The sequence below is a fragment of the Panthera onca genome, chromosome B3 (genome assembly GCF_046562875.1).
Source record: "Panthera onca isolate mPanOnc1 chromosome B3, mPanOnc1 haplotype 2, whole genome shotgun sequence".
Lineage (NCBI taxonomy): Eukaryota > Metazoa > Chordata > Mammalia > Carnivora > Felidae > Panthera > Panthera onca.
The window spans coordinates 30110188-30137348 of record NC_138344.1 but is presented as its reverse complement, the minus strand read 5'-3'; the positions used below and the strand labels follow the sequence as shown (position 1 = coordinate 30137348).

The 27161-nt window shown below is 36.4% G+C and overlaps 1 protein-coding gene and 1 pseudogene across 10 annotated transcripts in view; one reads left to right on the top strand and one right to left on the bottom strand.

Moving 5' to 3' along the window:
• PEAK1 (pseudopodium enriched atypical kinase 1) overlaps positions 1-27161 on the top strand; it is a 313202-nt gene that overhangs the window by 103132 nt on the left and 182909 nt on the right. For 7 of the 10 annotated variants that reach the window (XR_013556374.2, XM_060617964.3, XM_060617962.3 and 4 more), the window contains one exon: positions 20555-20636. The exons of 1 other annotated variant lie outside the window; for it this stretch is intronic. The gene's annotated coding sequence lies outside the window, so the exon portion shown is untranslated. Of the gene's footprint in view, positions 1-20554; positions 20641-27161 lie in introns of all 10 variants that reach the window. 2 more of the 10 variants (XM_060617973.3, XM_060617970.3) reach the window with 1 other exon arrangement.
• On the bottom strand, positions 8015-8633 carry LOC132669622 (small ubiquitin-related modifier 2 pseudogene; annotated as a pseudogene).

The following is a 27161-nucleotide window of genomic DNA, read 5'->3' as shown; positions in this document are numbered from 1 at the left end:
CGGTAACAGGAGTATGCTATAGGGATAGAAGAGCTAACTAAAAGATCTCCCAACATGCAAAACTGGAACACTGTGAGCAATAAAATAAATAAAATAGTGTTGGGTTAAAAGCCAAAATATAAAGAAATATTCATATATCCATACTGATATAAACAAACAATTGATGTTGACCCCAAGGGAGAATAGGCACATCTCCCATGCAGAAGAATTTCAGTACTTTATTTAGATACTCCACCTGCAAGGAAGTGTAACTCCCCACCTCTCAAGTTGAACTGTTGATAGTGACTTTTCTCCAAAGAGTACAATATCATGGAAAAACCTGACAAACACTGCCTCATGCCAGGTTATCAAGGTCACCATCAATAGTGATAAGTCATGTTGATAAGTTGTATCCTTGATAGGATAAAAATGATACTTTACCTGTGCTGTTTTCCTCCCTCCAACACATTATCCCAGTCTAATCATGAGAAATCAAATCACAATTCTCTGAAATATCTGACCAGTAATCTTTAAAACTGTCAAGGTCATTGTAGTAGGTTAAATGGTAATATCCCCCCAAAAGTATGCCCATGTCCTAACCTCCAGAACCTCTCTCTCTTGGACAGAGTCTTTGCAGATGTATTTAAGTTAAGAATCTTGAGAGATCATCCTGGATTATCAGATTATCTGGATTATTTAGTAGGCTCTAAATCCAATGACATGTCCCTCATAAAACAGAGAAGGCACAGACACAGAAGAGACAGAAGCAGAGACTGGAGTGATGTACCTGTAAGCCAAGGGATGCCTATGGCCACCAGAAGCTGGAGGATCCAAGGAATGGTTCTAAGACTTTTCAGAGAGTGTGGCCCTACTGAGATCTTGATTTTAGAGTTTATGACTCCTAAAACTGAAAGAGAATAAACCTCTGGTTTCCAGGATAGTTAACATACCTGTAACTGTTATACCAGTTTCAGGTGTACATTATAGTGATTCATCAACTCTGCATTACTCAGTGCTCATTATGATAACTGTGCTTTAATCCCCTTTACCTGTTTCACCCATCCCCACCCTCCCCTCCCCTCAGGTAACTATCAGTTTGTTCTTTACAGTTAAGACTCTCTTTTTTGGTTAGTTTCTTTTATTCTTCATTCATTTGTTTTGTTTCTTAAATTCTACATGAGTGAAATCATACGGTATTTGTCTCTCTCTGATATATTTCACTTAGCATTATACCCTCTAGATCTATCCATGTTGTTGCAAATGGCAAGATCTCATTCTTTTTTATGACCAAGTAGTATTCCAGTGTGTGTGTGTGTGTGTGTGTGTGTGTGTGTGTGTGTGCGCGCGCGCGCGCGCGCACCTCCCGCCCCCCCCCCCATCTTTATCCATATATCTGTGGATGGACACTTGTGTTGCTTCCGTATCTTGGCTGTTGTAAATAGTGTTGCAATAAACATAGGTGTGCATATATATTTTTGAATTCGTGTTTTCATTTTCTTTGGGTAAATACCCAGTGGTGGAGTTACTGGGTCACATGGTAAATTCCTGTTTTGTTTTGTTTTTTAATTTTATTTTTCATGTTTATTTATTTATTTTTGAGAGAGAGAGCATGAGCAGGGGAGGGGCAGAGAGAGAGGGAGAGAAAGAATCCCAAGCAGGTGGACATCGCCAGCACAGAGCCCAATGCGGGACTCTATATCATGAATCGTGCGATCATGACCTGAACTGAAATCAAGACTCATCTGGACGCTCAACCAACTGAGCCACCTGGGTGCCCCTTTGGGATTTTTTTAAAAGACCTTAAGTTTGTCTAATTGGTTACAGCAGCTACAGTAAATTAATACATTCATCAAAGACAAGGAAGCTCTGAGAAACTGTCACAAGCAAGAATAGCTTAACAATACTTAATTACTAAGTGTAGTATGATATTCTGGATGGGATCCTCACACAGAAATTGGACATTGGAGGAAAACTGAGGATATCTGAATAAAGTATGAACTTTCGTTAATAATAATTTATTTGTATTGGTTCATTAGTTGTGACAAATGAGGGCAGGGGGGAAGAGAAAAAAAGTGTGACAATGTATCACACTAATACAAGCTGTTAAGGGAAATTGGGTGTGGGATACATAGGAACTCGAGCTATCCTCACAGTTTGTGTACACATCTAAAACTGTTACAAAATAAAAGAGATAGTAAAAAAGAAAGAAAAGGAAAAGGTACCTTTTCTAGGAATAAAATGACCTCAGAATATCCACCCCCAGAGCAAGTGTTTCCTAACTTTTGCAACTATGTTTTGGGGGAGGTTTGTCTATTTTACAGGTCTCCTCTGTTCCTTAAGCAGTGTGTAGTCAGCCTTGCTGTTCAAGGCAGATAAGCCGTTGGGGAAACAGATGTATTCAGGTACAGAGGAAATCAGGGCAAGTCACAACACATTCTAAACAAAGTAGCACTTTGGCTTTCTTACTGCTTTCTTTGCTCCCTGAGTAATTCAGCCCAGAAATCATAGGATGGGGCCTAGAAACATAGGTGCCTGTGCTAGGACTCCTTGGAGAAATGGCTGATTCTAGGGCTGGGGTAGAGAAAGAAAAGGACAAGATATGCTGGAAACAAGAAAATAAGGAATCGCTCAAAGAGGTATTACATCTAAAGGATACAGAAGTGACCTTGAAGGAGCAAGCACTCACTGGCCAATTTTTGAACAGTTTGAACATCAAATAATACTCATTATCAAATTATAGCCCACTGAATAAAATAGGAATTCATGAGTTTGCAGTGACATAATAAATGAATGGAGAGAAGAAAAGGAAGAATGGAATTAGAAAAATCAGTTTGGGAACCAGTGTAGTTATCCATGGGTAATCAGTTATCCATGAAATATCAGTAGATGCCAAAACTAATGGGTGAAAATTTAATGAGGAATGTTGTTTATGTAGTCTCAAAATGTCTCCTCACAAAGTATCTATTACTTACAAAGGAAAGAAAAGGAACTTCACAGTAGGAAACCTGGCAGATTCTAACCTTAATCGGGTGATGAAAGCTAATGTTAATAGTAATGGGACAAAATAAAATCAAGCACTGCCTGATAGGATGCAGTGTGAGGACCAGGGCATCATTTCTATGATTCATCTACCAAAATCTATATAACCTAAATCTAATCTTGAGGAAACAAACAGAGAATCCCAAATTGAGAGATTTTTTAGAAGATACCTGGCCTGTAACTTACAAAATTTTAAAGATCATGAAAGTAAAGGAAAAACTTGATAACTAACTGTTTCAGGGTTAAAGAGATTACAGAAACATGACAATTAAATGCAACCCATGATACTAGATCTGTTCCTTTTGCTACAAAAGACATTAGTGAGATGACTGGTGAAACTTAAATAGGGCATAGAGATTACCTGGTATCATTGTTGATTTGTTGATTTTGACGATTGTATCATGGTTATTTGGGAGAATGTCTTTATTAAAGGAATTACAAACCTAAGTTTTCAGGGATGATGGGACATAATGTCAGCAATTTACTCTCAAATGATTAAAAAAAAGATTCTTCATACTATTCTTGAACTTTACTGTAAGTTTGAAATTATGTTTAAGATTATCTTTAAAATTTTTAAATAAAAGACACTATGGGGGTGAGAGGATGAGAGGGAGAATGTATTCAGAATAGCTCTGATCAACTAAAGATCCCCAGACCTTGAGGAAAATTGAATACATTAAAGGGAAAGACTAAGATCAAATATTAATGCTAGGAGAAAGAGTTCATGGAAAGAATTTTTTCATAATGAAAAAATAATCTTGTAAATAATCTTGGAAACTTTGTATTGAGTGCATTTTGGTATTAATGTTTTCCTTGACTTGCCTCATTGCCAAAGGTGGGAGTGGAAGTTCAGCTCCTTGCTGGGTCATGCTGGGGCGGGGGGGAGGGGGGAATGGGTAGGGAAAGAAAGGAAAAGAAGTGCCAACTGTTACCACTTTGTATCGTCTTGTCCTGCCTAAGTGCTGCCCGGAAGGGTTGACATTTAGCTCCCTGTGGGCCCTGCTAACACCAGAGAAGCACATAGGAGGGACTGTTTTTAGAGGTATGGAAAGAACATTGACTGAGGAGAAACTACCAATAATGAGGAAAAGGGTGAATCTTATGATAGAATTTAGACTATACCATTCTGCTATCCTAGGCTATGATCCTTGACCTCTTAAGGCATGTGGTCTCCTTATACTTTTTGAATTAAGAATTTTTGAAAGGATAATTTTAAAGGACCAGTCAACCCATTGTATTCCACCCAGCAATCAGTATCTAAGTAAGAAATATGATAAGGGAGTTATTGGGTCTTCTCAAAGTTGGAGTTAACATATCAAAGAATGGAAGCTGTAAGACTGTTTCTTCATTAATAAATTCGGTCAAAGGGCAGATTTATGGTTGTGATCAACCTGAAATAACTGTGTTTTTTAATTTCAAAAAAATTGCTGAAAATGACTGTTGTCTCCTATGTTGCTGGTTACATATATGACCATTACTAAACCAACAATACAGCTTTGGTCTGTATTAGTCTAGTTTAAAATTGAAGATAGCTAGAATCTTCAACAATTACAGTAGTACAGTTGTTAAACTATTTTAAAATGGCTGAGTTTTCTTCATTTAAAAGTTGAAACGTAACAATAAGACTAACATCTACCTCTTTGAAAACCATGTGACAAAGAGTACCTTAACATTTTTTTAATACAGTGCTATGTTCTTTGGATGATGGAAGAATTGATTAAAGTACCTGGGGCGTCTGAGTAGCTCAGTGGGTTAAGTGTCTGACTCTTGATTTCGGCTCAGGTCATGATCTCAAGGTTTGTGGGATCGAGCACTACCTGTGACTGCACAGAGCCTGGTTGGGATTCTTTCTCTCCCTTCCTCTTTCTCTTTCTCTCTCTCTCTCTCTCTCAAAATAAATAAACGTTTAAAAAAAGGAATTGATTAAAGTACCTGTAATATATTAGTTTCAATAAATATTTGATGTGAAATGAATGTTGAATAATCCTAAAAAGATTGGAAACTATTGGCATTAATTTCTCTTTGAGTGAGAAGTAAATGTCTTGCCTATATTACTCAATTCCTGTTCTCTACTTAATAGAGAATTTGGGATGTAATGTAAATGAAAGCTACCCGTGTTAATCTTGGATCCAGATCACACAGTAAGGAGGAAACCTAATCATTAAATAGCAAAATCAGTTTCATTTTCTTTGCTGCAGTTTAAAAAATGTAGCATACATTGCATAGCTGCAGTGATCACTGCCCACTTTTATTATTCATTTATTTAAAAAAAATTTTAGTGTTTATTCATTTCTTGAGAGAGAGAGAGAGAGAGAGAGGCGGAGAGAGAGGGAGATACAGAATCCAAAGCAGGCTCCAGGTTCTGAGCTGTCAGCACAGAGGCTGATGTGGGGCTCAAACCCACAAGCTGTGAGATCATGACCTGAGCTGAAGCCGAAGTCACACACTTAACCGACTGAGCCACCCAGGTGCCCCAGTCACTACCCACTTTTAAAAGGGACTCTTGAAATCTATTACCATTTGAAAAACTCAGATACTAAATCCACTATGCTGCCAGTAGCTGGGGGCGAACTGAGAGTGACTGACATGGTACATTGCCTAGTATAATTCATAGGAGAAATCCTTTTCAGCTCATAGATTTTTAAAAATATTGTTAAGTCCTGTGGCTGGCAGAAAAATAGAAAATTCTGCCTGTTTTTAGCAGAATTCCTCCTTTGCAACCAATTTTCTTTTTATTCAAGCTATCTTCTCCCAACTCCACCCAAAGCCAAGATTGGTACATCTGAAGTTCTAAAATCTGAATTCTTTGCTTTGGCCCATACAGATGTACAGATGTCTTGGTTATAGGAAATGAGAGTTATGTCATGTTCTGATTTCCTGTAGGAGCTGAAATATAGCAAAGTAGGACAGTGTGCAATGTATGAAGAAGAATATGGCAGATAAGTTTTTGTTTTCCAAGAAAAGACTTCTTTATCTTAAGAGGTCAATCATCAAAGTACTCAAAGGAAAAGAGGCAGCAAGTACTCTTCTGCTAAATTTTGTGCTAGGATTCTTTGTGATTTTCAGCTAGGTGACCTACTTTAAATATTCTGCGATTGTCCCAGTTTGTGATTAAGATATTGGTAAACAAAAGTTGTGCAAAACTTATGAGGACATCTGTATAATCTATCAAATTTTGTTTTTATTTAAAGGCATAGTTGAGAAAAAGAGGGTAACCTTTAATCATTAAATATTAATAAATCAGCAACTCTAGGGTTTAAAAAAAATTTTTTTAATTGAAGGACCATTTTTTCCTTTAATCATCTTAATTCAATCCATTTGTTTTCCTTACAAATAATAATTACCTGAAACAGCACAGAAAGAAAATAAGGGCCAGGAATACAGGGCATATTTTGGGAGGATATCACCATTCAACCTACTGCAATTGCTTTGTTGCACTTTGCAGATAACTACGTTTTTTACAAATTGAAGGTTTGTGACACCTTGCATTAAGCAAGTCCATCGGTGCCATTTTTCCAACAGCATTTGTTCACTTCCTGTCTCTGTGTCACATTTTATTTATTCTTGCAATATTTCGAACTTTTTCATTATTATATTTGTTATGGTGATCTGTGATCAGTGGTTACAACTTGTTGAAACTTCAGATCATGGTTAGCCTTTTCTAGCAATAAGGTATTATTTGTTTTTAGACATAATGCCATTGCACACTTAATAGACTATATAGTATTGGGTAAACCTGACTTTTTTATGCACTGGGAAACCAAAAAAGTCACTTGACTTGCTTTTTTGTGATATTTATTGTGGTGGTCAGAACCAAACCCACGTTATTTCCGAAGTATGCCTGTAATTGAAATTTGGGGTATACTTAGTTTTGTCAATGCCGTTGGCTATAGTGATACCCACAAATATTTGTTTATCTGTTGTAATTCAAAAAGCATGGATTCTTAGAATCCAGTGAATTTTGTAAAGCAGTAGCACTGGTACCTTTGAGGTAAAAACCTAGTCCATTCCTTTTTTTTCATCCTATCCTCAGATTTCATGTGCCTACAGATTTTGTTTTTAAAATTAAATTTAATTGTTTTTAAACAAGTTTATTTAAACAACAAGGTACTTGACTTGAAGGGAAAACTATCTAGGATTCTGCTCAGGTTATGATCTCATGGTTCATGAGATTGAGCCTGACATCAGGCTCTGCGCTGACAGCATGGAGCCTGCTTCAGATTCTCTTCTCCTCTCTCAAAATAAATAAATAAACTTAAAAAAAAAATATTGTCCTACATGTAACATGTACAAAAAAGTTATAAAATTGTCCTTGGTTTCATAACAGCAAATGAAATAAATTAAAATTCTCCAATAAAACAAGGTACAGAATGATTTTATGTTCTTTTATTGTTAAAGAGAAAGAGCAAAATAACTGGAATATAAAGATAAGAGATGAATGAGCATGCCGCTAATGGAGAAAGGAGGTATTTTCACAGGACCAGTATTTTCCCTTATCCTATTTCCATTTGATGTTACTCAAAACATACCATTGGCCATTTAGTTAAAAACATGCAGTATGCTTGTGCACATACACAGTTACTTTATGTACAGTAAGGAAATGGGGAAGGGGAAAATGAAAGAATAGAGAAAACTATACTAGGATGTGGTGGAACCAAATTGCGATTTTCTTTTTTTTTTTTTAATTTTTATGTTTATTTATTTTTTAATTTTTTTTTAACGTTTATTTATTTTTGAGACAGAGAGAGACAGAGCATGAACAGGGGAGGGTCAGAGAGAGAGGGAGACACAGAATCGGAAGAAGGCTCCAGGCTCTGAGCCATCAGCCCAGAGCCCGACACAGGGCTTGAACTCACGGACCATGAGATTGTGACCTGAGCTGAAGTCGGACCCTTAACCGACTGAGCCACCCAGGCGCCCCATATGTTTATTTTTGAGAAAGAGAGAGACAGAGTGATAGCGGGGGAAGAGCAGAGAGAGAGGGAGACACAGAATCTGAAGCAGGCTCCAGGCTCTGAGCTGTCAGCACAGAGCGCAACGTGGGGCTCAAACCCACTAACTGTGAGATCCTGACCTGAGCCAAAGTCAGAGGCTTAACCAACTGAACCACCCAGGTACCCTTCAAATTGCAGTTTTCTAATGGAGAATGTCTTCTTGGTCTGGAGGAACAGAGTTCTGGAGTAAAGTAGCAGGTTCCCTTTTTTGTAGATGCCTCCTGTCTGCTGCTGGAACACACCAATTGTATCTTCATCCTCCATTTACAACAGTGTAGGTGTGTTTGTTTTGTTGATTGGCTGCCCATCAGATCAGAATCTGATCTGCCTCAATGACACACCCTGTTGTTTACAATAGGTTTTCATTAGTTTACTAAGTGGTATATGCCTCTTAATCTTACACTGTGCCACACAACCATCCTGCCCCATCACCTTCAAATATGATCGTTGTTCTCAGTCTTGACTCTTTCCTTGGGCTTTTTGTCAGCCATGGCAAGTACCAGAGTCTCCCCAACTGCTGCTTCACAAAAGAGGTACCGGGTCCACACCAAGAGAGAGCATACAAGCAGCACCCCAAGAGTGGCAGAAGGAGGCAGCTGCAGTGGAGCGTGCCTATAGATTTTAAAGAGCTGTAGGGACATCCTACTACACTAAAAGTATTTTCACCTGCTTGACCTGGGACTATTTGATAGGGTGACTGATTGAATTGCTCCAAGAAGGATGAGCTGTTAATGTCAGCTAAAGTGACACAGGCTTTAGTGAAAAGGCAGTCACAGCTGTTAGTAACACATTACTTAGCTTTACGATTAATAGAAGTTTATAAGAACATACATTTTTTTAATTTGCAGCTTGGAGTGATTTTGAAATTAGAATATTTTACTTCTGTTACCATTTGAAGCGGTGAAAACATTGATTTTCAGTAGCTACTGTGAAATATATGCTTATTTCTGTGAATGGCAGTAGTACCTTCCCATTGTATCCATCAAGTCAGGTGCTCCAAGGAACACTCACATTCTGTGTGTATCCTGAGACGTAACTTTAGCGAATCATACTGAAATCTTCCAAATTGAATTTGATATCCTAATAGGGAATGACAGTGGAACATGATCTGGACCTTTTGGATTTGCATTTTTTACAGCTGATTACTTCTGATTAAGCCCAATTTGGTCATTTTAGACCAAGTTGAAATTTTTATCTTTGATATCAGAATGTGACAGTGATTGATATCCTGGAGGCATTCTCTATGCTGTAGTTAGTACTTGGTGATTTGGGTCAAAGTTCAAAGTATGTGTGTGTGTGTGTGTGTGTGTGTGTGTGTGTGTGAGAGAGAGAGAGAGAGAGAGAGAGAGAGAGAGAGAGAGAGGGAGAGAGAGAGGGAGAATCCCTCCCTCCATTCTACTCTTTCTCCCTGTCTACCTTCCTTTTTTATTTTCTTCCCTCTTTATTATATTTCTCCCTTACTCATGACATTTAGATTTTCCTCTTACTCCCCAATGGCCCATTTACTCAACCCCTTACCCCTTCTTAATTTTTTTATTGTGGTAAAATACATTTAGCATAAATTTTACCATCTTAACCATTTTAGGTGTACAGTTGGCATTATATACATTCATAATGTGGAACCATCAGCACCTTCCATCTCTGTAACTCTTTTCATGTTGTAGAACTGCTCTATACTTACTAAACAGTAACTCTCTGCTGGAGTGATGACAATACTGACTCCATCTTTGGTCTTTCATCTTGTTTACGTCTGCTCTGTGACCTCTCTTGGTGCTACGTGTCCCAGGCCCTTTGGAGATTAGTATACATGCCTTAAAAATTCCCACCACATCTGGAATGTGGGAAGGCTTTACTCTGGTGCTCTGTAAATTTGTTAAAGATAAAATAGTTTTTCCCTTTCCTGACACACAGATGTCATCACAAGGTCTGTCAGGTGCATGCAAACCTTCTGAAATGCACATGAACCCTTGACTTCACTACCGTGTCCCCAGGGTCCCCTTGCTGTATAGAATCTGTAGGCTGAGGTCCAGATTTTTTGGGAAATAATTGCAGCTCTGGATCATCATCTGCCCAATCCTCCCTGTCAGTAAGTTACCCTGCATAAAACTCTGTGTGAATTGTATGCATTGCCTGCTTTGTTTTTTTGGTCCCCAAATGCCTTCTCATTTTGGAGGATACTTTATATAGTCCCTCTTCCACTTTCTAATACTCCCCATTCTCCTTGACATCCAGCATTCTTCTTTCTGTCTCTATGATTCTGTCTACTTTAAGCACCTTGTATAAATGGAATTGTGCAATATTTGTCTTTTTGTGATTGGCTCATTTCACTTAGGATAATGTCTTCAGGGTTGTTCATCTGTGTTGGTAGCATATGGCAGAATTTCCTTCCTTTTTGTGGCTGAATAATATTCCACTGTATTCATTTGTCTGTCAACGGACACTTGAGTGGCTTTCACAATTTATCATTGGTGAGTCGTGCTGCTGTAAATTGTCATTGTACCAGTATCTCTTCAAGACATTGCTTTCTCTTCTTTCGGGTATATAGTCAGAAGTAAATTGCTGGATAATATGCTAATTCTATTTTTAATTTTTAAGGAATCACTGTTCTGTTTTCCATAGCAGCATGTACCATTTTAAATTACTACCAGCTGTGCACAAGTGTTCCAGTTTTTTTCACATCATCACCAGAACTTATTTCCTTCCTTCCTTCCTTCCTTTTTCACATCATCACCAGAACTTATTTCCTTCCTTCCTTCCTTCCTTTTTCACATCATCACCAGAACTTATTTCTTCCTTCCTTCCTTCCTTCCTTCCTTCCTTCCTTCCTTCCTTCCTTCCTCCCTCCCTCCCTCCCTCCCTCCCTCTCTCTCTCTCTTTCTCTCTCATAATAGCCATCTTAATGGGTGTGAAGTGGTATCTCATTGTCGTTTTGATTTGCATTTTCATAATAATCAGTGATGATAACTTATTTTCATGTACTTACTGGCCGTCTGTATATCTTTGGGGAAATGTCTAGTCAAGTCCTTTGCCCAGTTTTGAATTGGGTTATTTCTTTTTGTTGAGTTTTAGGAGTTCTCTATATATTATGATGTTAATCCCTTATCAGATATATCATTCACAAATATTTTCTCCAATGTTGCGACTTTGTGCATAGTGTGTTTTGCTGCACAAAAGTTTTAAAATTTTCATGAAGTCCAATTCATTGTTTTCACTTTGTTACCTGTGCCTTTGATGTTATATCTAAGAAATCAGTGCCAAATCCAATGTTGTGAAGCCTTTAACCTATGTTTTCTTTTAAGAATTTTATGGGTTTAGGCTTTACATTTAGGTCTTTGACCTATTTTGAGTTAGGTTTTGTCTATGGTGTTAGGTAAAGCTCCATATTCGTTCTTTTGTATGTGGATATCCGGTTTTCCTAGCACCATTTTTTGAAAAGACTTTCCTTTGTCCGTTGAATAGTCTTGGCATCCTTGTCAAAAATTATTTGACCATTTATGTGAAACTTTATTTCTGGGCTCTCTATTCTGTTGCCGTTCTGTCTTTTTTTTAAATTTATAGTGTTTTGAAGTCATTAAGTATTAGTTCTCCAGTTTTATTCTTCTTTTTCGTGCTTGTTTTGACTGTTCAGGGTCCCTTGAAATCTGGTACAAATTTTAGGATGAATTTTTCTGTTTCTACAAAAGATACCATTGAGATATTGATAGGATTGCTTTATCTGTGGATCACTTTGAGTTTAATGGATATCATAACAACAGATGATCAAAGCAATCCTATCTATATCTCAATGATATCCCTCCCTCCCACTGCTCACATGTGTGTGCAACTCTCTCCCTAAAATTAAAAAAAAATTAAAATAGCTCCTCATTGTAAACGTATCGTTTATGACTTTTATTTTTATAACATTGACAAATAATTTATTGCTTACTTCAGGTATGCCAAATTCTTTGTAGGAGAAATACCCACTGTTGAAGTTTTAGCTGTTAAAGCTATATATGCAAATAAAACAGGAAGAGAAACATTCTCTTCTTCCCTTTTAAAAACAAATATTGATCTATTTGAAACTGGGTGGCTACAACTATAAAGCATAAGCTCATTCTTACTATTCTAACATTTTGGTTTCTTATTGGATGTTCCTCCTTTAGAAAATAACTGTGAGATAAGTCTGATCTGCTGAAAAATTTCAGTTCTATTTATGACCTAGTGATGCTTTATGCAGTGTTCTCCTGGAATTTACTGGCCTACAGTCTTGATGTGTAGTTTTTTGTATTAAGATGAGTCAGTTTTCAGCATTAATAATTCCATGGTAAGCTACATGGAGAATAGTTTCTGCTTAAATGAAACTATTGAAACTAATGAAACTATTGTCTACAAATCTAATAAAAGTGAAGACACATCAGTTCTTAATAGAACATTCTGTAGAGATTCTCTTGACTTAGAACTGTCATTTTTCTCTTCCTTAGTATTGGCTACTGTGTTTTGTTGTATATACATACTGCTTATTTTGATACAACACTCTTATAGGTTAGGAAATATACAACTTAGTACAAATTCAGAAAACAGGCCATTGAAATTATCATTTATCAGAAATATTTCTGACCATCAGTGTTGCCTCTGTATGTATGAGCCATAAGGTAACCCTGAAAAGTATTTATAAGCTCAATCAAGGTTATTAAAGTCAGAGGAAAATTAATATTCAATGCTTCTACTCTTTTATTTCTCACTTGATTTAAGTTAGAAGTGCTTTAGGACCTTGGCCTACTTTAGTACTGTTCATTTATTGGTAGTTAATTATTAACTGATTAATTGGGATTTGGTATCAACTATTCTGTGTTAACCAGTTTGTTTATCATATCCTACTTTTCAGTTTGTGGATATATAATTGCATCAAGGCACCAATTTTATTTTGTAAAGCATTTTTTCCTTAGTGAGGTGTAAATGTAAGGTACAGTTAGTTTACTTCTCCATAACCATGAAAGAACCAGGGCCAAATGCAGAAACTCATCTAACTATGTTTAGCATCCATACTAGATATTAATAGTGTTTAATTTTTAATTCATATTGTTGATGTGCCACATGGCATATATCTTTATGCATGGTACATAACTAAGTTTCCTCTCAAGACTTAATAGAACCATTGCATTTATTTTTATTTATTTTTTTCAGTGCATTTTTAATGCATGTGTTTATACTGTTTTATACATTTCACCGTGCTTTCATATTGTTTATATTTCTCTTATCTTCAGAACAACCCTGAGAAATTAATAAACATTTCCTCTAAGTAATTGAGTTTCATCAGGATTGTTTTGTGTAGACAGAAATTCAGGTCTCTTGATTTTTTGTTAATCCTCTGTCTGGTCCTCTACAAAGAGAACAGTAAAACATCTCATGATAGTGGATGTCAAACTACTATACTAGTAGTTCCTTATTTGTACAGCATTGGCAAGTGTTAGAGCACTTTTTGTTATATTGCTTTTATAAAGAAAATTAGCAAAGTGAAGTTCTTGTGTTATTATACATATTATTGTTTCCTTTATTAGATTCATACATTAATTAGATACAAAGTACTTCTGTATGCTAGGTACTGGATTGCTTACTGAAGTACGAAAATAGTCTCTGCCTTCAAAGAGGATCAGGCCATAAGGCACTGTTGGATGACTTAACAGCTTGTGGGAAATGTATTACAAGCTGTTTGCTGAGGGCACTGAAAAACATTTTTGTTTTTCCTGTTAAAGAGGTAAAGATGTGACTTTGCACTATCCTTTTTCCTGCCTCGAATACAAAGAGAATGTCAGCATCTACTACAAGTGGCTTTGAAGCAACAAATCAACACACTTAATGGAGGAAAAAGATAGAGACTTTGTCTTTGATGATCTTCTTGAGCCTCAGTAATGACCCTAGACTAGTACTTCTAGACTTCTTATCTGGGGAAAAAAGTTAATGCCATATTTGTTTAAGTCACACACAAGTCAGATTTTCAATTACTTATAGTAAAATATTTTTTCTCTCCTTCTGTCTCTGTCTCTCTTGACTTTTTTTTTTTTTTAACTTTCCTTTAATGGAAATTTAGCATACACACTAAAGTAATGATAGTATAATGAATCTGCATCACTCAGCTACATTAGTAATCAGTATTTGGCCAACCTTGTACGTTCTTGTACTTCCTCCCTTACCAAGTTAAGGAATTCTATAATAGAAGTATGTGAAGATATTATGGAAGCACAGGGAATATAGTGACTAACTTGGCCTGAAGTGGAAGTAGAGGCTGATCAGGAAAGTCTTCATAAAGGAAGTGACATCAGCAGAGTCTTTAAGGGCAGGTAAAGAATGGAAGAAAGAGCATTGTTAGTGGCATTTCTAACATGTATAAAGGGTCTTTAAAAAACATGATATATTCAAAGAATGGAAAATAGATTATTGTGGCTATAGAGTTTATGAGAGATGAGTGACAGTAGATGAATCTACAGGGATGATTTGGTGCCAGAAAAAGCATTGTGTATCACAACCAAGAAATTTGAAACTCATTATATAGGTACCAAGAAGTGAAAGTATGATTAAGTCTTGGAAAAATAACACTGACTGTAATATAGCCTTTGATTTTGGAGTAGGGGATAGAGAAGATGGTAAAACTGTGCTAATGGTTCAAATGATAGAAAGGCATTTAGTGATAATTGTAGTGGGCTTGGGTCGGGGAGAGATAAACTTTAAGAGCTATTTTAGAGGATGAATCAACATGATTTGGTGCCTGGCTGGGATATGGAGAAAGGAGTCAGAGTTGCAGTGACTTGAGTAGTGACATACCAGAAGGCAGGTTTGGGATAAGCACAGAAGATGAACTTGGTCTGTTAAGTTTGAAGTGCTGATAGTACATTCAGGTAGAGGTATCCAGTATGCCAAGTGGAAATATAGGAATGGACCTTAGGAGAGTGTCATACTAGAGAGTTCCACAACTTGTCTTTCCTGTCACATATGCCATATGCCACAGGTGTATATACACATACACACACATTCATACACACACACACACACACACACACACACGCTAGTTGATCCTCTTTATTCATGGCTTTCATTTTTGCAAATTTATCTCCTTGCTAAAGTTTATTTGCAACCCCCAAATCAATAATTATGGTGCTTTCACAGTCATTTGTAGATATACTCAAGAGCGGTGAAAAAGTGAATTACCTGGGGGCACCTGGCTGGCTCAGTCAGTGGAGTGTGTGGATACTTGATCCTGTTCAAGCCCCACGTTAGGTACAGAGATGACTTAAAAAAAAATGAGTTGCCTGCTGTGTACATTTTTAGCTGAGGTTGAACAAGGTGACATTTGCCTTCTTGTTTTAACTCTCATACTGTAATCTCGTGTTCTTTTTGCAGTCTCCTTAGTGCCACATTTTTCATAATTTTTGTGCCTTTTTGGGGTGATTATTCTGTCCTCCAAATGTGCTGAAGTGATGTGTAGTGTTACTAAATACAACAGGGTTGTGATATGCCCTATGGAGACTATATGTGTGTTAGATAAACTTTGTTCAGTCATGAATTATGCTGTTGAGTTCAATTTTAATGAATCAACAATATATATTAAATAAGATGTTTTTTACACAGAAATACACATAAAACAAACTTTGTGTAATGATCGGTCGGTGAAAATGTAATCAGAGGCTTATAAGAACTTAACCCTGTATTTTCATTTTCTGGAAGCAATAGAAGCACAGTATTCACTGATTCATTGTTTGTGGGAACTATAGAACATAACTACTACAAATTCTCACAAATATTGAGAATTGGCTGTGTATGTATATAAAATCTGCTATTTTTTTAATGAATAATTTTTACATTTGTACAGTACAGACATTAGCCCCAATGTATGGGTAAGATTATGATCACAAGAAATATAGAACTCTCTCTTCTTGTTGAAAAATAAATACATACCAGACAAAAACAGTTTGCTGTTTTAGATCAGATAGATGAGTCTATATTCCTTCCCTAAGCCAGCGGGGTTTTTCATAAAATGGAGTATTGAAGAAATTCAGCTGACATTGGCTGACAGCATCTAAATGATCATCTGCAGCACACTTGAGCATACGTGGTTGTCAACATCATATTCTCGGGCTGCCAGCTTCTTTTATAGCTTGGTGTTACTCTCTTTAGCAAGCTTGCAACATTTTCAGTCCCTCTTCTCTGACAGAAATTTATTTTACAATGATGTTTATGTGTGAGGGGATTTCATAATCGAAGACGAGTGTTTGTGCGTTGTATCTGTCAGTTTGCTTGAATACAACATTCAAAAGGGTTTTTTAGCCTTGCATTCACGAATGTTGGTTCATTTCAGTAGGGGCATTTTAAAATGACAGGTATTATGTGAGAGTGAGAATTACCCATATCTTCTGACATAACATCAGTGTTATCTTGAGAATTAATATTCAGCTTTGTATCTCACTTTTTACTGTCTGCAAACCTGAAAGCAAGGAATTGGCGTTTATAGAGTCAAGGACAAGAAGACATACAACTCCATGCAAATGACTTTTAACACTCCAAGTACTTCTGTGCTTTGTCAGCAGGTATCTGTTTCCTAATCATCTTTCTTTTTGATAAAGAAGATATGCCTTGGGTTGTTATTATCTTATGCAGCTATGTAGTTAAATATATAAAATAAAAATGATACAGAACTCCATTTAGAGATGATTCAGTTTGGGTTGACTGATTTACTTGTGCTGCTTATGCTTCTAACTTGATCTTCTTCTGACTAATTGTGTGGTCTTCTAGCTAACGTATCAGAGTGAGTGTTCTCTATCTTCACTGTAAGCAGTAGATTTTGTCATTAAGTGTAGTTCAGGGATGACAATTATTTTTCCCTCTTCTTATTCTTGGTAGGTGACCTTAATCTTCACTTTTCGTATGGGAATACCTCATAGATTTGTTCTTCGTCTGCACTATGACTAGTGTATTTAAGTTTCAAGATTGATATTCTTTAATTTTTTTTTTTTTTCAACGTTTTTAATTTATTTTTGGGACAGAGAGAGACAGAGCATGAACGGGGGAGGGGCAGAGAGAGAGGGAGACACAGAATCGGAAACAGGCTCCAGGCTCCGAGCCATCAGCCCAGAGCCTGACGCGGGGCTCGAACTCACGGACCGCGAGATCGTGACCTGGCTGAAGTCGGACGCTTAACCGACTGCGCCACCCAGGCGCCCCAAGATTGATATTCTTTAATTATCCTGCATTCAGAGAACAAAACATTTACAGTTGAATTCCTCTGTGAAATGAACATTAAGCTCACTATATTTTTCAGTTTCTTCTGCTGACTTGGAATAATCTAATGTTCTAATAATAAAGATTATTTAATAAGGTCGACTAGCTCTTGACCTACCTGAGTCTATGTGAGCTTATCCAATTTCAGCAAACTGTCATGCAATATAAAGATTATAATTTCAGGATTTTATATAAAGTTCTTCAGTACATGCTAATTAAGCATGAGTATTTTCTTAAACCTGTAAGATTACAGGGCATTAACTAAAAAATGAAAATATCTAAACTAATGTCTCTCTAATGCAAGTGTAAAGTAGTATCTGTAAATGGCAACTATACTGTATAGTTTCAGAGAAAATTGTTTCAAAAGTCTGGTGATTTATCAGCTGTGGTCCCTAAACCTTTTTTTTTTAAAGGATGGTAACATTCACGAGTTTATATTTGGTGTTTACTATCCCTCCAGCCTTACTATACACATTTCACTTCTAAATGTGTTCATTTCCATCTCTATTTTTACTCAAATACTTTCATTTCTTCTCTTCAACACTCTGAACAATTACTCCTCAGATCAAGACCTTTTTTCTCCAAAGAAACACTGAAATCCATCTAGTTTCCCTTCGTGCCGGCTTTATGTTTATAACTTACTTGCTGCTGTGTCATTAGTTTGCTTAGTTTCATTTTTGTTCAGTGTAACAAATATCTCCCGCTTGCTTGTTGTGGTGATGTGTGAGCTTGGCGGGTAGGGAAGCATGCTCTGAACAGGCTTCTCAGAGGAAGTGATCCTGGACCTGAATCTTAAGAACAAGTAGGAATTGCCTATGCGTGCAAAGGTTGTGAGGATATATTGGCAAAAGACCAGCGTGAGAACACATGAGATTCAGTGTGGCTGTGGTGTGATGAAGTGGGAGATAGGAAGTAAAGCTGAGGAGATAGGCATGAGCGAGGTCATTGAGTACTTCACATGCCACACTGTCCATTTATTCTGTGGGTGAACTTTAACTTCATTCTATGGATAATAGTCTTTGAAAGGTCTGACATATGATGGTGAATGATGTGGCAGGATTTTCATTTTAGAGGGATCATTTTGGCAGCAGTATAATAATTGACTCTGAAGTAGGATAAAAGTGGACTGGTTAGATAACCGAATTGGTTATATTGAGAGATAGTGACCTGGATTTGGGTACTATTGATTGGGATGGAGTTGAGAAAGTAGTCTTAGAAAGCATTTAGAGTAAGAATCAATGAGACTTGAAGGTGATTGGTGAAATGTAATTATTGCTGGACTTTTCATGTGTCTAAGTGGCTATGGTGCTGTTAACCAGAACAGGGAATTTAAAGAAGGGATCAATTTTAGGAAGAGATGAAAAGCTCAGTTTTGAACATGCTGAGTTTTTACCTATGGTATATTCAGGTGGAAACATCCAAAAAACCCAACAGGACATGGGGGTCTGAGGCTCAGGTGAAAGATCAAAATTAGGAGTTATGTGCAGGGTCCTCCTAGTCCTGCTGGGAACTCTGAGAATGTGGGCAAAAAAGCTGAACCCAAGGAAAGAAGGAAAAAAAATGGAACCCAAGATGGAAATGAGAAGGAAAAGCTCTATCTTTCCATAATTTCTCTTAAAGAAGGACAATTTGATCTTTTCTATATCCTCAGTAACACCTTGAATAGTATATTATGTAGAAGATACTCAGTAAATGTTTGCCACTTATTTTGTTGAACTGGAAAGCATCTCATTTACTTAGAGATTTATTTCATATTATATCTAATTTCATGACTTGACAAGAAATACTTTTTAAGTAATATTTTTTAAACATTCTAATTGCAGTACAATTAGCATACAGTGTTATATTAGTTTCAGGTATGCATTGTAGTGATTTAACAATTCTGTGCATTACTCAGTGCTCATCATGATAAATGTACCCTTAATCCCCATCACGAATTTTACCCATTCCCCCCTACCCACCTCCCCTTAGGGTAACCATCTGTTCTCTAGTTAAGAGTCTGTTTCTTGGATTGTCTCTTTTTCCATTTGCTTGTTTTATTTCATAAATTTCACATGAGTGAAATCATATGACATTTGGCTCTGAGTGACTTATTTCACTTAGCTTTATACTCTAGATCCATCCATGTTGTTGCAGACAAGAATTTTATTTATTTATTTATTTTATTATTTTTTTTTTTATGTTTTTTTTTTAGAGAAAGCACAAGTGGGAGGTGGAGAGAGAGAGAGAGAGAGAGAAAGAGAGAGAGAGAGAGGGAATCCTAGGCTTGGGACTTGATCTCATGATCCCAAGATCATGACCTGAGCTGAAATCAAGAGTCGGATGCTTAACCGACTAAGCCACCCAGGCGCGCCAGGAAATTTATTATTTAAAAAAAAAAATTTTTTTTTCTTAATGTTTTTATTTATTTTTGAGACAGATTAAGTGACTTGATCAACTTTTTCACATTTATATAGAACTCCAAAATTCACTCTCTTAACTATCAGTAATGTTTGGGCCAAAAGACCATATGGAAGTCTCCTCTTTGGGTTCCATTGTGAGAATTATTCTAACCCAAAGGCACTGCTATATACTAAATTTTGCATGGTCAGTCTTATGTACATTAGCATAATAATTGGACACCTCTGTTCCTGAGTAGACTAAGGCTTTACTTAATTCTTTTCATCTTTCTGGGCCAGTATTTCTTTATTTTTCTATTAGCAGTTTGGATTACATGGTTGCCAAGTTGCTTCAGGTTCTAAAATCTTGTAAATCCATTATTTTGAAAACTCAAAAACTGGTTCCTTGGAGTCTACTAACAGGTTTTAGAGATTCTCAGGATAGATGACTGGGTTTAATGACTCGACTGAAATTATATGTAAAATATGATTCATGTATGTGCCTTTTTCAGGAGATGCAGTTCATAGCTTTCACTAGAGTCTCATAGTTTTATATATCTCACCGCTTACCCTTTACCCAGAAGATTAAGAACTTAGTTGTAGAAATATTTTTGCATAATGTAATGAACTACAGTACTTCATGCAATCCTATCCTGTGTAGTTATCTTTAACAAAGGTATTGTTGTTCATTGAAAGTAATTTTTTGTGGTAAGCTTACTTTTCTGGCTACTTAAACAATAGTACTTTCTAAACTAAAATACCTCTTAGTTATGTCATCACTTAAAAACAAGTCCACTAAATAGAATGTGTAACAGTTTGACTCTGCCTAAAGGTATGTTAAAGAATGCTCAGTTTTAAAGTATGACTCAGATAACCTTCACTAATATGTATTTCCCACTTTCCATCTTCCTGTAGGAAAAGAATATTTGAGGTCCACTCCTAAGGAAAGAAAAGGAAGCAATGACATAATGCCTAGAGTTGGAACCAGTTAAACTGGGTTTGTACGTTTTCTTTTCATGATGTAACACATTTATTGCAGTGTTAAATCTCTTTTTATCAATGTCTTGTCTTATTCCAGCATCAAATCTTATAATTTTGAAACTTGCCTTGGTATGGAAGAGACAAAGATGACAAAGACATGCCCCTTTCAAAGTATTTGCCATGTTTCTGTGACTAGGAAAGACAGAATGCTAAATTGCTAGATAATAGTCTCATTTTCAGATGAGAAGCTTTGAGAGGTTTGGTAAATTGCTCAAGGTCTAAAGCTGTTAGATAGGCTGGGATTCAAATTCAGATTTGTTGACTCAAAACCTCATTTGCCTTCCATTAGGTCACAATGCCCCTCATTTTATTTCAGTTTAGTTGTTGCACAACTGCTGATAAATGAATTTGAGGACCAGGACCCCATGCATTTAATTTCACGAATTTTTCTGATAAAGTAAAAGGAGAAAAAAAGCATTCTTTATTTCCCAGAAGTTAAAGAGATTAGAGAAGGGAACTCAGTATATGCCAGACCGTCAAAGGGCCTTTACATGAGCTAGCTCCTTTAATTCACAGTATTCACTTGGTATTATTCCTATTTTAAAGATGAGACTGAGGATCAGAGAAATAAATAAATTGCCCAAGATCACATATCTAGTTAAGTAACGAAATCAGAATTGAAACCCTTTCATTTGGAAAGTTTAGATAGGGTTTGTATCATGCCTATTGACTTTATTTTTTTTATAAAGACTTTTTTTTTAAGTTTATTTTGAGAGAGAGAGAGAGAGAGAGAGAGCGTGCAGGAAAGGGCCAGAGAGAGAGGAAGGGGCAGAGAGAATCCCAAACAGAGTCCTCATGGTCAGTGCAGAGCCCAACACAGGTCTTGAACTCATGGACTATGAGATCATGACTTGAGCCAAAATCAGAGTCGGACATTTAACCAACTGCACCACCCAGTCACCCGCCTGTTGACTTTAAATTGAATATCACACAAGCCAAATGAATAGCTGTACAGTTAAATCTGGAGCCCCTTTTGCTGTTTGTATCATTTTTTTTTTTTTTTAGTGTAATAATGATTTCAGGAATAGAATTTAGTGATTCATCACTTACATATAACACCTAGTACTCATCCCAACAAGTGTCCTCCTCAATGCCCCTTGCCCATTTAGCCCATCCTCCCCACCCAACACCCCTCCAGCAAACTTCAGTTTGTTCTTTGTAAGAGTCTCTTACGGTTTGTCTCCCTGTTTTGTTTTTTTTTTTATTTTTTTATTTTTGCTTCCCTTCCTGTATATTCATCTGTTTTGTGTCTTAAATTCCACATATGAGTGAAATCATATTTGTCTTTCTCTCACTTATTTCACTTACCATAATGCACTCTGGTTCTATCCAAGTTGTGACAAATTGCAAGATTTCATTCTTTTTGATCGCTGAGTAATATCCCATTGTATATATATACCACATCTTTATCCATCCATCACTCAGTGGACATTGGGCTCTTCCCATACTTTGGCTGTTGTCAATAGTGCTGCTGTAACATTGGGGTGCATGTGTCCCTTTGAAACAGCACACCTTTATCCCTTGGATAAATACCTAGTAGTGCAATTGCTGGGTCGTAGGGTAGTTCTATTTTTAATTTTTTGGGGAACCTGTGTATGTTTTCCAGAGTGGCTGCACCAGTTTGCATTCCCACCACCAGTGCAAAAGGGTTCCCCTTTCTCCACATCCTCGCCAACATCTCTTATTGCCTGAGTTGATTTTAGCCATTCTGACAGGTGTGAGGTGGTACCTCATTGTGGTTTTGATTTGTATTTCCTTGATGACGAGTGATGTTGAGCATCTTTTCATTTATCTGTTAGCTACCTGATGATGTCTTCTTTGGAAAAGTGTCTATTCATATCTTTTGCCCATGTCTACACTGGATTATTTGTTTTTTGGCTGTTGGGTTTGATAAGTTCTTCATAGATTTTGGATATTAACCCTTTATCTGATATGTCATTTGCAAATATGTTCTCCCATTCTGTCACTTGCCTTTTAGTTTTGCGAATTGTTTCCTTTGCTGTGCAGAAGCTTTTTTTTCTTGATGAAGTCCCAATAGTTCACTTTTGCTTTTGCTTCCCTTGCCTCTGGAGATATGTCAACTAAGAAGTTGGAGCGGCCGAGGTCAAAGTAGTTTTTGCCTGTTTTCTTCTCTAAGATTTTGATGGTTTCCTGTCTTACATTTAGGTCTTTCATCCATTTTGAGTTTATTTTTATATATGGTGTAAGAAAGTGGTCCAAGTTCATTCTTCTGCATGTCGCTGTCCAGTTTTCCCCACACCACTTGCTGAAGAGACTGCCTTTTTTCCATAGGATATTCTTTCCTGCTTTGTCAAAGATTAGTTGGCCATATGTTTGTGGGTTCATTTCTAGGTACTCTATTCTGTTCCATTGATCTTTGTGTCCATTTTTGTGCCAGTACCATACTGTCTTGATGATTCCAGCTTTGAAATACAGCTTGAAGTCTAGAATTGTGATGCCTCCAGCTTTGGTTTTCTTTTTCCAGATTTCTTTGGCTATTCAGGGTCTTTTGTGGTTCCAAACAAATTTTAGGATTGTTTGTTCTAGCTCTGTGAAGACTGTTGGTGTTATTTTGATAGGGATTACATTGAATATGTAGATTGCTTTGGGTAGTATCAACATTTTAGCAGTATTTGTTCTTCCAATCCATGAGCATGGAATTTTTTTTCCATTTCTTTGTGTCTTCAATTTCTTTCATAAGCTTTCTATAGTTTTTAGTGTATAGATTTTTCACCTCTTTGGATAGGTTTATGGTTTTTGGTGCAATTGTAAATGGGATAGCTTCCATGATTTCTCTTTCTGCTGCTTCGTTATTGGTATATAGAAATGCAACCGATTTCTATACATTCATTTTATATCTTGTGACTTTGCTGAATTCATGTATCATTTCTAGCAGTTTTTTGGTGGAGTCTTTTGAGTTTTCCACATAGAGGATCATGTCATCTGCAAAGAGTGAAAGTTTGACTTCCTCCTTGCCATTTTGGATGCCTTTTATTTCTTTGTGTTGTCTGGTTGCTGAGGTGAGGACTTCCAACACTATGTTGAATAACAGTGGTGAGAGTGTATAGTCTTGTCATGTTTCTGACCTTCAGGGAGAAGCTCTCAGTTTTTCTGCATTGAGAATGATATTAGCTGTGGGTCTTTCATATGTGGTTTTATGACCTTGAGGTATGATCCTTCTGTCCCTACTTTCTTCAGGGTTTTTTTTTTTGTTTTTTTTTTTTTTAATCAAGAAAGGATGCTATATTTTGTCAAATGCTTTTTAGCATCTATTGAGAGGATCATGTGGTTCTTATCCTTTCATTTATTAATGTGATGTATCACATTGATTGTTTTGTGGATATTGTATCAGCTGTCATCCCAGGAATAAATCCTACTTGATTGTGGTCAGTACTTCTTTTAATGTATTGTTGGGTCTGGTTTTCTTGTATCTTGTTGAGAATTTTTGCATCCATGTTCATCAGGGAAATTTGTAGCTCTCCTTTTTAGTGGGGTCTTTGTCTGGTTTTGGAATCAAGGTAATGCTGGCCTCGTGGAATGAGGCTGGAAGTTTTCCTTCCATTTGTATTTTTTGGAACAGCTTTAAAAGAACAGGTGTTAACTCTTCTTTAAATGTTTGGTAGAATTCCCCTGGAAAGCCGTCTGGCCCTGGACTCTTGTTTGTTGGGAGATTTTTGATTCCTGATTTGATTTTACTGGTTATGTGCCTGTTCCAATTTTCTATATCTTCCTGTTTCTGTTTTGGTAGTTTATATTTTTCTAGGAATTTGTTCATTTCTTCCAGACTGCCCGTTTTATTGGCATATAATTGCTCATATTATTCTCTTAATATTGTTTGTATTTCTGCAGTGTTGGTTGTGATCTCTCCTCTTTCATTCATGATTTTATTTATTATGGGTCCTTTCCTTTTTCTTTTTTATCAGTCTAGCTAGGGGTTTATCAGTTTTGTTAATTCTTTCAAAGAACCAGCTCCTGGTTTCATTGATCTGTTCTACCTTTTTTTTTTTTTTTTTTTATTTCCATATCATTGATTTCTGCTCTCATCTTTATTATTTCCCTTCTTCTGCTGGTTTTGGGCTTTATTTGCTGTTCTTTTTCTACCTCTTTTAGCTGTAAGGTTAGGCTGTGTATTTGAGACCTTTCTTCCTTCTTTAGGAAGGCCTAAATTGTTATATACCTCCCTCTTATGACCCTCTTTGCTGCATCCCGGAGGTTATGGATTGTCATGTTTCCTTTTTCATTGGCTTCCATGTACTTTTTAATTTCCTCTTTAATTTCTTGGTTTACCCGGTCATTCTTTAGTAGTTATCTTTAATCTCCAAGTGTTCATGATCTTTCCAAATTTTTTCTTGTGGTTGATTTCATTCCATAGTGTTGTGGTCCAAAAATATGCAAGGTATGTTTTCTGTCTTTTTGTACTTGTTGAGGGCTGATTTGTGTCCCAGTATATGATCTGTTTTGGAGAATGTTCCATGTGCACTCAAGCAGAATGTGTATTCTGCTCCTTTAGGGTGAAATGTTCTGAATATATCTGTTAAGTCCATATGGTCCAGCGTGTCATTCAAAGCATTGTTTCCTTATTGATTTTCTGCCTAGATGATCTGTCCATTGCTCTAAGTGGGGTGTTGAGTCCCCTACTATTATGGTATTATTATCAGTGAGTTTCTTTATTTTCATGATTGATTTACATATTTGGATGTGTCACGTTGGGAGCATAAATATTTTTAATTGTTAGATCTTCTCGGTGGATATAACCCTTAATTATGATATGATGCCCTTCTTCATCCCTTGTTACAGTCTTTATTTTAAAATCTAGTTTGTCTGATGTAAGTATGGCTACTCTAGCTTTCTTTTGATGACCACTAGCTTGATAGATGGTTTTCTATCCCCTTACTTTCAATTTGCAGATGTCTTTAGGTCTAAAATAGGTCTCTTGTAAGCAGCGTGTAGTTGGGTCTTGTTTTCTTATCCATGCTGATACCATTTCCATTTGTCTTTTGATTGGAGTGTTTAGTACATTGACATTTAGAGTGAGTACTAAAAGATATGAATTTAGTCCTATTGTGTTGCCTATAGAGTTGGTATTTCTGGTGATGTTCTTTGGTTGTTTCTAGTCTTTGTTGCTTTTGGTGTTTTTTTGCTTGTTTGTTTGTTTGTTTGCTTTTGTCTTTTCTCCCATCAAATGATCCCCCTTAACATTTCTTGCAGGGCTGGTTTAGTGGTTACAAACTCCTTTAGTTTTTGTTTGTCTGGATAACTCATTATCTCTACTTCTATTTTGAATGACAGCGTTGCTGGATAAAGAATTCTTGGCTGCATCTTTTTCTGATTCAGAACTTTGAATATATCCTGTTACTACTTTCTGACCTGCCAAGTGTCTGTGGATGGGTTTGCTGCAAACCTGATCTGGCTTCTCTGATCCGTTAAGGACTTTTTTTTTCCCCTTGCTGCTTTCATAATCCTTTCTGTGTGTGTGTATTTTGTGAATTTGACTATGATATGTTTTGGTGATGGTTGGTTTTTCTTGAATCTAATGGGAGTTCTCTGTGCTTCATGGATTTTGATGTCTGTGTCCTTCCCCAGATTAGGAAAATTTTCTGCTATAAACCTTCTGCCCCTTTTTCTCTCTCTTCATCTTCTAGGACTCCTGTGATTCAGAGATTATTCCTTTTTAGTAAGTCACTGTGTCCTCTCAGTCTTGTTACGTGCTCTTTTGCGTTTGTTTCCCTTTTTTTTCTACTTCATTATTCTCCATAATTTTGTCTTCTATATTGCTGATTCACTGCTCTTATTCATCCATCCTTGCTGTCCAGGCATCCATTTGATCTTGGTTATAACATTTTTAATTCCATCCTAACTTGACTTTACTTCTTTTATCTCCACAGAAAAGGATTCTATGTTTTTTTCAACCCCAGCTAGTATTCTTATTATTGTGGTTCTAAATTCCAGTTCAGACATCTTGCTTATATCTGTGTTGATTAAGCCCCTGGCAGTGATTTCTTCCTGTTCTTTTGGGGTGAATTCCTTTGTTTTGTCATTTTGGAGGAAGAAAAAAATAAAATTAAAATTAAAAAAATTTAAAGCAAAACAAAAATTCAAAACAGGAAGCTAGATCCTAGGTGTATTTTGGTCTGCTTGTTGAAAGAAGCTTGATAGAATAGAGAAAAAAGGGAAAGAAAAGAAAGAAAAGACAAAAAATTAAGAAAACATTTAACAATTTTAAAATGTATAGAATAAAATAGGATAAAATGAAATAAAATGAAAGAATAAACAATTTTAAAAAATAAAGTAAAAAAATGTTTAAAAAATTTAAAAAAAGAAAATAAAAATAATTTTTTTCTTTCTGCATCCGAAAAAAGAAGGAAAACAACAAAAACAAAAACAAAAAAATTTAAACAAAAACAGAAGTATAAAAAATGAATAAATGAACCAGCAAACAGAATGAAAAGCGAACGAAGTTACTACATCCCATTTCCCCTAG